This window comes from Hydra viridissima, unplaced genomic scaffold (assembly GCF_058129835.1).
Source record: "Hydra viridissima isolate aposymbiotic clone 2 unplaced genomic scaffold, HvirCarnegie_v1 scaffold_6, whole genome shotgun sequence".
NCBI classification, from domain to species: Eukaryota; Metazoa; Cnidaria; class Hydrozoa; order Anthoathecata; family Hydridae; genus Hydra; species Hydra viridissima.
In genome coordinates, this window is record NW_028324305.1 from 8,818,004 (window position 1) to 8,826,760 (window position 8,757).

The 8,757-nt window shown below is 29.5% G+C and overlaps 1 pseudogene across 1 annotated transcript; it reads left to right on the plus strand.

Annotated features, from left to right (window-relative positions):
- The first annotated feature begins 5,182 nt into the window (after positions 1-5,182).
- On the plus strand, positions 5,183-7,886 carry LOC149886898 (sterile alpha motif domain-containing protein 3-like; annotated as a pseudogene). The gene is made up of 7 exons (XR_016453652.1): positions 5,183-5,265; positions 5,352-5,466; positions 6,127-6,294; positions 6,424-6,598; positions 6,837-7,011; positions 7,160-7,524; positions 7,639-7,886. The product of XR_016453652.1 is annotated as a sterile alpha motif domain-containing protein 3-like (transcript).
- Positions 7,887-8,757: the final 871 nt, after the last annotated feature.

An 8,757-nucleotide genomic window follows, 5' to 3' on the forward strand; every position in this document is an offset into this window, starting at 1 on the left:
TTTACAACTTCTAAACTAAAGTCAATATCTGGTTTTGAGACAGCATTAAAAATGATGGAATTAGGCGCTATTTCTTTTAATGCTTTTGCAACATCCTGAAGATTAAGTTTAGTAGAATAATTAGAAATTGGATTAAATTTCTTATACAAACTGTCTACAAATGGTCTTTTTTTTTTTAAATGTTGAGAAAAATTTTCTCTGCTAAAATCTAGATTTTTAATTTTAACAGGTAAAACATCTTTTCGATTTGGAAGCCATTGATTTGAAACCATTGTGCAAGCCGGATTTGTTAAGCCCATTCTTACAGCAGCTTCAATTCTAAACATTGCTGCAGCAACATGGTTACATGTTTGGCTCATTCCTGCCATACATGTACAGTGACAAGATCGGATTTTAGCATTTTCTTTTTCTATGATCAACCACAGTTTATGGCTTGTGTCATTAATACGTTGTGAATGTCTGCATTCGCCTTTTATTGCACAAAATGGACTTTCCTCACTTATACAGTGATAAGAGAGTTTTTGAAGCCAGCCTGTTTTATAAAAACTAAAAGCTTTTGAATTTTTATAATCATTTAAGTCATTGCTGCCTAATTCAGATGGGTTAAACATCAAATAGTTAAAAATATCTGGATACAAAACCATTGGCCATTGTTTAATACTGTCCTCTTCAGGTAACCAACCATCTAATAAGATAAACGGATCACTGCATTTAACATTGTTAATTAAAAGTTTTTTTTGATATTCATCTTTAAGTTCTTCGACTGCCTCGGTAGCAGTAAGTACAGGCTCAATAAAGTTTTCCATTGCAGAAAATACACGAGCAACTAATTCCCTCTTCGTTCCAGAAACACGCAAATTTCGAAGTCTTAAATACTGCTTTAACTCATAAACTTTCATTTTATTAATTAAATCGAAATCCATTATGAGTTTATCTTAGGATAAATAATCTTAACAAAAGAAAAGCTCAATGTTTACTTAAAAATCCTTTGTACGTAAAAGTTTATTTTTATTTTACCCACACAATTTGGATCCAGATCCTCAATATTTCTACGCGTTTTTTACGATCGGATTTGTGTATTGCTATAAACTTTATGCTTTATAGAAGGGATGGCCAAAACGTGGCTCGCGAGCCGCATGCGGCTCTTGGAATGCCATTTCGACTCTTTTCGTATTAACTTTACTTAATCGCAAAACTTATTTTTTTGAAATAGATAAAGTAAATACTAACAATAATTTACTTCGCCACTACAGTAAGAAAAGAAAGATTGATGACGAGAAAAGAATATTTAATGAAGATTGGACAGAAAAATTTGCATTTATTGAAAAAAGGAAATAAACCGATAAGTTTAATTTTTAATAAAGAACTTGCTCACAACAAGTCAGGGAATATTAAACGCCACTATGAAACTAAACATATAAATTTTTCCAAGGAAAATCCATTAAATTCAGATTACAGGAAAAATAAAACTCAATTACTCAAAACAATGATTAACAATCAAATGAATGCTTCATTTTTCAGTAAAGAATCAACTATTTCTACTGAAGCAAGTTTTGTTATAACATGGAATATTGCAAGAGTAAAACATTCATACTCTGATGGAGAATTTGTAAAGCAAAATGTTTCAGATGTGCTCATAGTTTTAGATCCTAAAAATAGAAAAATCCAAAGATTAATTTCACAGATTCCTAATTCTCGACATTCAATTGAAAGAAGATTATCTGAGATTAGTGCTGATATTGAGCAGCAATTGTTGAATGACTTAAAAAACTGTGAAGCATTCAGTTTAGGTCTGGATAAATCAACAAATGTTCAAGATAAATCTCAAATGGCAGTATTTGTTAGGTATGTAACATCAGATGTAATTGTAAAAGAAGAATTACTAGATTTGGTTTAGCTAAATGATACAACTCGTGGAGTTGATGTAAAGGAAGCTCTTGAAACAGTTCTACTTAAAGCTAATGTACCATCAACAAACTTGTTAGTGTTGTTACAGATGGTGCACCAGCAATGGTTGGCACATATGTTGGATTTATTGGTTTATTAAAAAAAGATCCTAAGTATCCAGAGTTCATTCCAGTTCATTGTTTGATTCATCAAGAACATTTAGTAGCAAAACATTTTAATTTTTCAATCGTTCTAAAATCAGTGACAGAAATTGTAAATTACATTCGATCAAATGCTAAAAATCACAGACAGTTTAAAAACTTTATTGATAAATGGGTCATTCCATGTCAAATCAACCAAAAAAAAAAAATTCGGCACCATACCATCTCAGATTTTGCTGATATTTGGAATACAAGCTTGAATTATTGAAAGAAAACTTCACTCCAAATTTTAGTGTCTGACTCCTTACGGTTTCAGAGATATTGATACTTGGTCCCAGTCTCTTTTTTAACTTTTTTTTTTCAGCGCCATTTATTTTTTAGGCTCATTGCACAACACACTTAGCTTTAACTTATGAAATACTTGTTTAATAGTGGTAAAAATTTCTACCTAACTATTTTTTAGGGTGAGTAACTCAAAAATCATGGGTAAAATACACAAAAATTTAAGCTTCTTTATGAAAATTCAATTTTAAAATGGTGTAACACTTTTCGTAAGTTTTTTGTTGCCCTGTACAAAAAAATGTTTATCTCGAGATGCCTAAAAGATAAAATTCTGAAATTTTTTCCTAATGTTCTATATGTAACAGACTTTATAATACAAAAAAACTGCAAGGGTTTTTTTTTTAAATCAGATTTATTCGCATTCAAAATCTTATAATAATAAACCCAAAAAATTTCGAAATTACACTAAAACCATGAAAATAATTAAATTGTAATGAGAAAAACTAAAACTAAAAGGCAATAAGAATTGACAATCTTCCACATTTAATAAAAATTAAAAATCTTTGAAAGATAACAAATTAGTTCTCTGGTTTAAAGCTTGCCCAGCTATCTTCAATGCTCTGGTGATCTATTTCACTGATTTTGTATTGTCTTCCTGTAACAGTTGTTGGAATATTAATCATTAAAAATAAGTTTGTTGATGGAACCCAGCACACATCATCTCTAGAAGGCCAATAATATGACCTTGAAGGGTAACATGGATGCATGAATTTAACTAGAAAGTCTTTATATTCAACATCAGTTTCCTCAACTAGTCCGATCCATGGATTGTTATCATATATCAAACATACAAACGCGTTAATGCTTATATTAGACAGGAATTCTTTAATAATCTCATCAGTTTGAAAATTAAAAACAAATGAATACTCCAATTGTTCAGAAACACTTTTAGTTCCAATTTTTGTGTTACTTATTGGAACAAAATTGTGATAGGTGCGAGTGCCTGGTAACGTTTTTGCAGTTGCATATCTTTGCTCCATTTTACTTCGAGTTATTGTGTTTGACTCCTTAGATATGTAATAAAAATTAATTCCTATGATTTCATTTTGGCAAAAATTAAACATTGCAGATGCTGTAAGAATATGATTTGTTGTTGTTCGATGAAGGCTAGCAATTGAAGTTAGTCTTTTTACAGTCCCTCCAATACCATCACAGGGTGATTTACCGTGACTTGTTGCAATGAAAGACCATTAATATTTCATAGCAAAATCTTGTTCATGATGGCATATATTTATGAAGTGTTTGCAGTTTTTGTACTGGCCAGCACACCCATCTGAAAAGTAATGAACAGTTTCTATTTGATGAGAAATATTGCTTTTAATATGTTCAATTGCTAGCTTCATCACATGATAAACCATATCTACATCATGCAGTAAATCATCTGAGATGAAACATAATGAATCACATTTGAGGACATTATTTTCTTTATAATAAATTACTGTTGGATAATAAATACTGTTGATCGATTTTATAAGGCTTTTTACAGAAATATTAAAGAAAATAAATAGAGCAACTGAAAGATGTTTCCAAAGGTTGCTTGCCTCAATAAATGGCAACCTTCCAAGTGAAATAGGTATTCAAAATGCCATTTCTGGTGCTGTTTTGAGACCAGTTGATTATTTAAAAATATTTAATGAACAAACTTCTCATATGTTTGACTCAGCTATAACTGATAAACATTTATTTGCACTGATTAAACTTATTTCAGAAAACAATGCAAAAACATATCTTTATCACCTGAGTAAAAAACAAACTGCCAAAATAACTGGAAAAAGCAATTAACAAAACTTATCCTATTCAAAAACCAATCAAAAATATTTTTATGATATGATGTGATATGATATATATATATATATATATATATATATATATATATATATATATATATATATATATATATATATATATATATATATATATATATATATATATATATATATAATAACTCTAGAAGGAACCTCTGAGTTGTGTGTAATCACAGCACTCAGCTAATAGCTCATGCAGCATTTATAATTTTTTAGTGCCTATCTGATGAACTAATGCCTTAAAAATAAAATCAGCTGCCTACCATGCTGTTGTGTTATTAACCTTCTAGCACACAGCATTGGGTAGTTAAGAACTAAAAGGTACATAAATTATGTAACAAATGCTAACTATTTGAAACTTGAGATTTCTGCACAAGCAAACAAATACTTTTTCTTTACTTTTATTAAACAAACCAAATTTAAGCAAAATAAAATTAAAATTTGTACTTAGTTTTACTGAGAATTTTTATTTTATCATATTTATTCAAACTTGTCAAGATGATATTGACACCATGTACCTGGCTCCTTTGGACAAAATGTGTGATAATTATGTTCTTTTGATGATGCCACATGAAAAAGTGCAGCCATCACAGCAATCTGCATTCCTTTTAGATTTCCTATATTTGAACGTATTGCAATACCATAATAGTTTTGCAGCTTATCAATAACAGCATCAGTTAACTTTCCTTTCCCTCCTAGTCCCTTCTCTCTTTTTATTAATTCACGTAATCGTGTTCCAACGCGCTTCTGGACATGGCCAATGCATTCTTGTTTAACCACTTTTGTGCCATCATAAACATTTTCAATAGACAAAAAACTTTTTGAATCCCCATCCCCGTAATACTCAGTGTATCGCATTTTATTTAATTCTATTGATCGATTAAAAATTTTTTCTGTGCCAACCAATTCCATTGATGGTGCAGATCCATGATGATTGTTTGTACAAGTATGGTCTGCTATAAAACTTGCATATTTCTCTACGTTTGAATGTTTCCATATTCTGGCATTAATACAAGCCTGGCAATATTTGCTCATTACCTCAATATCTATGATATAAGTAAATATACCATGTAAGCATCAAGTTTTTTGCCTAATATTTACCAAGTTTTTACAACTAAAATTTTTGTCATAACTAATCTTCAAGAGTTTTCTATAGGTACCCTTCAAGTACTCAATATTCAGATGTGCTTGCGTCCATTCGGAGTAAATATCCCTACTTGAGTGATTTTCCATCAAGAAATAATTCTTCTCCAAATCAGTTAGGGGTCTATGTAGGTTTTTTTCTTTTATTATTCTTACTATTTTTTTATTTATTTATTAATTGACAAAGCAGAGTGCACATACATCAAGTAAGTCCCACAAGAAGAGCCCACAAGGAGTAGTACATTTAAGGACTGATTTAGGGAGAACACGCAATGAATATATAAATATACATACATACATACATACATACATACATACATACATACATACATACATACATACATACATACATACATACATACATACATACATACATACATACATACATACATACATACATACATACATACATACATACATACATACATACATACATACATACATACATACATACATACATACATACATACATACATACATACATACATACATACATACATACATACATACATACATACATACATACATACATACATACATACATACATACATACATACATACATACATACATACATACATACATACATACATACATACATACATACATACATACATACATACATACATACATACATCAGGGGCTATTCTAAACTGTTTTCAACAGGCATGTGTCAAGTGTGTGTGTATACATATATACACACACACTTATAGATTTCTAAATTTATATTTTCATGTTTTAAAAATACATTTCTTTCTTTATATCTGTATGTTATCCTATAAATGACAGCCATCACTGCTAGAAAGTTTGAAGAATAAATTCAAGAAAGAACGAGCCCCTTTGATACATTTAGACATAGTTGCTGAGCACAAAAGAAAATTTGGACAACAAGGTAGAGGGCGCAAAAGAAAGGAAGATGCCGATATTCAATCCAGTACTAGGAAAGTTAGAGCTATGGTAATATTGTAATTTTATATATATACCATTTTTATTTTTACATTCAGCTAGCTTGTTATGAACAATAATGAGTAAATTTTCTTTATCAACAAAATATTTATTGTCATAATGGATTTTATTAATTTTTAGCCAAACATACTGTCTGTTGGTGAAGATGAAACAACTGTGGCCAAACATCATCATGACATGAAAAGTAAAAGTAATAAGCTCCGCCCAGACATCAATATGCTGAGTAAAGGATTTTGAATTGAATTCAACAGTTGATATAAAATCTATTTATCCATGGCTTTCCATTGCAAGATTGGTTGGTTTTTAAGTTTGCTTTAATTTTTATATAGATTTAAAAAAAAAGTTACTGTTTTTAGATATCTATCATTTAGTTAAATTGTATATAATTTTTAATATAATTTTTTTTTGTATATAGTGATAAATTAATGGAAAAAAAAGTGTTAAATGAAAATATAATTGTTTTGATTGTAAAACCTTTTCGATGCTTTGATTTGTGTGTCTAACTTTAGTCACATTTTAATTTTTATTTAAAGTTTATTAATGAAATGAAGTTAAGATTTGGAAAAGACCTTGATAAAGAACTCCACCAATGGATGGGTGCCGTGGGCAATAGAATTTTTAATCTCGCTAAGTCCAAGTTTAAAGATGAGTATGTGGATGCGATATCTGCTGAAATAGAATGCGAAATTGATAACACTAACAAGAAAGGTTATAATACTTAATATTTATACTATTTTAAATTATTTAAAAGATGATATTCCTGGGCGTTAACTTGTTTTTCTATTATTATTTTATTTTATTGATACTACCTAAACTATATATATATGTATGTACATATATATAGTTAATATTATAGATGCCATCTTAAATGCAGCGATTCTTTTATTGCCAAGATTGTTTAAGGAATCAACAGATATTTTGGTTACATTTGACAGCCAGCCGACACAGCACACACCAACTATTAAAATGCCGAGTAGGAAAAAAATAACAACAAAAGACTGTAGTATTATGTTGTATGGCTGTGAAATAATTGAGCATCGTAGTGATGTCGATGTGTCTTTAGCGATGTCGTGTGTTTTTGCTTCGTATTACCTTTTTAATATTGAATACCCTGTGCAACTGAAAAATACATTACTGTTTTTTGAGCATGTTGTATTTGGTATATCAAATAAAGACCGTCCTGTAACTGTTTGCAGAATGGCGAACACATTAAATTACAAAGTAAAAGAAACTAAATTTTTATTATTATTGTTAATATATATAAAGAGAGAGAATTGCTTTTTTTTTTCTTTTATTTTTAATAGGTTATGATAAAAATATACAATTTCTTTTTAGAAGTAATGATGACAAATTTTATTCAGCAATACAAATGATGTAATAAAATGCAGTATTATGTTGGATGGGTGAGAAGTAATCGAGCATCGTAGTGATGTCGATGTTTCTTTAGCGATGTTGTGTTTTGTTGCTTCATATTACCTTTTTAATATTGAATATACAACTGACTGAATACATTGCTGTTTTTGGAATGTCCATAGACTATATTTCTTTTGTATAAAATTATGTTTAAATTATGTTAAAATGTATTTGTATGGTAGTTTATTATCTTTTTTTTTTAAATATGTATATATATATATATATATATATATATATATATATATATATATATATATATATATATATTTGAATAAGTGAAAATAGGCGCCAAAAATAAACAAATTATTATTGAAGATTATATAACTACTATAAAAGGAGAGTTCTGGGACAAAACCATTTTTGATCTCCGTTCTGAATTTTTTGTATAATCCCGGGGTTGAAAATGTTTTGTGATAAAAATGATTTTTTGTATAATCGCGGTGTTGAAAAATTTTTTTCGGTGATGAAAATTTTTGACGAGGGTGAGGGGTGGCGAAGACGGTGATGACGATGACGATGACGATGACAATGACGGGAAAACGTTTTTTCATGACGTGATAAACACGCGTAATGAAAAAAAAAGATTTAATTTTTGTAAAGGTGTTTAAATCTTGCGCGAAAAATTTCTTTTTTTCTTTGTTCTTGTTTTTGTTCTTGTTCTTGTTCGAGAATTGATTTGTACCTTTCAATTTCGCGCCATCCTACTCCTTTGCTCCTTAAATGGTCAATGGGGTCAAGTGTTTTTATGCTTCTAACTTTTCCGTCCTCATTTCGCAAGATCCTAGTTTTTTTGTTCATTTTATTATGCCAAGAAAATTATTTAACTCAAAAAAAATTTTTTTACAAAGGATTCTTGAGAATGGGGAGTTTTGTCCGAGAAGCAATCAAGATAGGGTGGGTACATATTTTCTGTCTCTTTTGAAGTATAATCCATCTTTGAGTGAGCTTCCTGTTGAGAATGATAACTACGTAATTATGTAATACAAATTACGTAAGTGCGTTCATGTGGAACGCATTATAAAAACGTGCATAAAAATAGAA